Source organism: Cryptomeria japonica, unplaced genomic scaffold (genome assembly GCF_030272615.1).
Source record: "Cryptomeria japonica unplaced genomic scaffold, Sugi_1.0 HiC_scaffold_69, whole genome shotgun sequence".
Taxonomy (NCBI): Eukaryota; Viridiplantae; Streptophyta; class Pinopsida; order Cupressales; family Cupressaceae; genus Cryptomeria; species Cryptomeria japonica.
In genome coordinates, this window is record NW_026728891.1 from 68,698 (window position 1) to 71,762 (window position 3,065).

General features: G+C 62.3%; 1 non-coding gene across 1 annotated transcript; it reads right to left on the reverse strand.

Moving 5' to 3' along the window:
* Positions 1-1,348: 1,348 nt before the first annotated feature.
* On the reverse strand, positions 1,349-1,467 carry LOC131863868 (5S ribosomal RNA). The gene has a single exon (XR_009362762.1). It is a non-coding gene; the product is annotated as a 5S ribosomal RNA (ribosomal RNA).
* Between the last annotated feature and the right edge of the window lie 1,598 nt (positions 1,468-3,065).

Here is a 3,065-nt window from a genome sequence, read left to right on the forward strand (position 1 = left end):
TCGGAGCCCGGTTTGCCCCGGGTGCGCACCTCGCGTGCACCTTCGCCGGGGTGGGCACCTCGGCTGGGTTGCGCGCCCTGGTGCGCACCAAGGAGCGCTCCGAAGTGTGCTCCAAGGTGCGGCGTGCACGAAGTCGGAGCCCGGTTTGCCCCGGGTGCGCACCTCGCGTGCACCTTCGCCAGGGTGGGCACCTCGGTGTGCTCCGAGGTGCGAACCCGAGAGCGCTCCGAGGTGCCCACGAAGTCGAAAGTCGGGTTAATTGCATTGTTTTCCCCGGGTGCGCTCCGAGGTGCGCAACATCGGCGCGCACCAAGGAGGGCTCCGAAGTGTGCTCCAAGGTGCGCACGATGGCGTGCACCTCTGGTGCGCACGATTCGGAGCTCGGTTTGACCGGGGTGCGCACACCTTGGCTGGGTTGCGCACCTTTTGTGCGCTCCAAGGTGCGCACGAAGTCGGAGCTCGGTTTGCCCCGGGTGCGCACCTTCGCCAGGGTGCGCACCTTGATGCGCACGCCTTGGCTGGGCTGCGCACCTTGGTGGGCGCCATGGTGCGCACCTTTCGTGCGCTCCAAGGTGCGCACGAAGTCGGAGCTCGGTTTGCCCCGGGTGCGCACCTTGGTGGGCGCCATGGTGCACTCCGAGGTGCCCAAGATTGGTGCGCACCAAGGAGCGCTCCGAAGTGCGCTCCAAGGTGCGCGCGAAGTCGAAAGTTGGGTTAATTGTCCGGTTTGCCTCGGGTGCGCACCTTGCGTGCACCTTCGCCAGGGTGGGCGCCTTGGTGCGCACACCTTGGCTGGGCTGCGCACACCTTGGCACCCGCGTTTCCTTCATTTTAAATTTTTTTTTTTTACAATCTCTCAAGTGGGAAATTCTATAATCTCAACTTTTTTTGCCTTTTCAGGAAACTTTTGAATGGAGCGCATCATTGGTGCGCTCCGAAGTGTGCTCCAAAGCTCTCTCCAGCTGCGTGCACCTGCCCCGGCCGCGCACCCGGCCCCGCCCAGCTTCGCTCACCTGTCCCGGGCGTCTGGTGCGGAACCTTAGAGTAAGAAACATCACCGTGCACCTTGGCCAACGTGCGCGACTCGACCGAGCGCGCACTGGCCGAGGTGCACACCGATTTCACCTGGGTGCGCGCGCAGCACCTCGGGCGCACCGGGGTGCGCGCACAACGCCCGGGTTGCACCGTGGCCTGTGTGCTCGGGGCGCCTCGGGTGCGCGCTCGGTGTCGCCCCCGCGCGCGCGGTAGTGCGGGCAGCGCACCCCGGCCCGGCCCGGCCCCGACGAGAACGCAAACGGGCAAAAGGTTTATTCAAATAGCATTGCGACGCCCGGCGAAAAACTAAAAAAGGGTGCAACACCGGGACTTCCCGGGAGGTCACCCATCCCAGTACTACTCCGGCCCAAGCGCGCTTAACTGCGGAGTTCTGATGGGATCCGGTGCACTAACGCTGGTATGATCGCACCCGTTATGAGCTTGTCGCAGTGTGTACTTAGCAAACCGCGACCCACGTGCGAATCCACCCCGGCCACCCACCCCCGTCGAGGTGCACACCCTCCCTCGCGAAGTGCGCCCCGTTCGCCAAGTGTGAGCCCTGCCCGGGTGCGCGCACCTTGCTAGGGCGTCGGGTGTGCACCCGGCCCGGCCTACGTGCGTGCACCTGGAGGGGGCGTCGTGTGCGTGCAGTGTCCCGTCTGCAACGCGGTGCCCACACACCACCTCGGGCGCAACGACCTGCGCTCACATGTGGGCCGAGTGCACCTTGGTGCATGTTCGGGGCGCCTCGGGTGCACGCTCGATCTTGCCCCGGTGCACCAAGGCGCTCGGTTTGCCCCGGGTGCGCACTTGGTGCAAGGTGGGCACCCAAAATAGGGATCAAGCACCAAAACACAAGTTTCGGGATGCAAAATGGGACCCAAGGACCACAAATGCGTTCCAAGACCCATGATGGGTCCACGAGAACAAAAATGTGTTCCGAGACTTAATAAACAAATATTGGGTTTTAGGAGAAGAAACATGCTCTGATGCCCAAAACGAGAATCGACCCCGAAAAGGCCACAGGCCAAAAGTGGGATGCGAGACAAAAAAAAATGGGACCCGAGGACCAAAATTGGGTTCCCAGGTCGAAGACAGGGCAACCGGACAAGAAACGACCTCTAAGGCTCGAAATGAGTCCCGGCGACTAAAACTTGACAAGAAGCACCCATCAGGCACCCAACTCGACACCCATGGGATGCCGACCCACCCGGGCTTCCACCTAGCACACCTTGGCACCCACCCACCCTCGCACCCAACCTCGCACCCAACTTAGCACCTTTGAACCCACATTGGCACTCACCCTGACCCTGGCACCTTGGAACCCACATTGGCACTCACCTTGACCCTGGCACCCACCTTTGCACTCACCTTGGGACCCACCCTGGCTCCCACCTCGGCACCCACCCAGACACCCACCTTGGTTCCTTGGCACCCACCTTGGATCCTTGGCACCCACCCCGACACCCACCTTGGCACGCAACTTGGCTACTTGCCACCCATCTTGGCTCCTTGACGCCCACCCCGACAACCACCCCGTGACCTACCCTGGCTAGGGTTGGTGCACACCCACCCTGGTGCCCACCTTGGCACCCACCCTATGACCCACCTTGGCACGCACCTTAGTACCCACCCCGTTACCCACCCTAGGACCCACCCCGTGACCCACCTTGGCCAGGGTGGGTGCCTTGGTGCGCACAACTTGCCTGGGCTGCACACCAGGGCGGGCTCAAGATGGCACCCGCGTTCCGTTTTTTTCACTATCTTTCAAAACGGAAATTTTAAAATCTCATTTTTTTCTTTTTTTTGCCTTTTCTGGAAATTAGTGAAGGCAGCGCATCAAAGGTGCGCAATGCTGGTGCGAACCCGGGAGCGCTCCGATGTGTGCTCCAAGGTGCGGCGTGCACGAAGTCCGAGCCCGGTTTGCCCCGGGTGCGCACCTCGCGTGCACCTTCGCCGGGGTGAGCACCTTGGCTGGGTTGCGCGCCCTGGTGCGTACCAAGGAGCGCTCTGAAGTGTGCTCCAAGGTG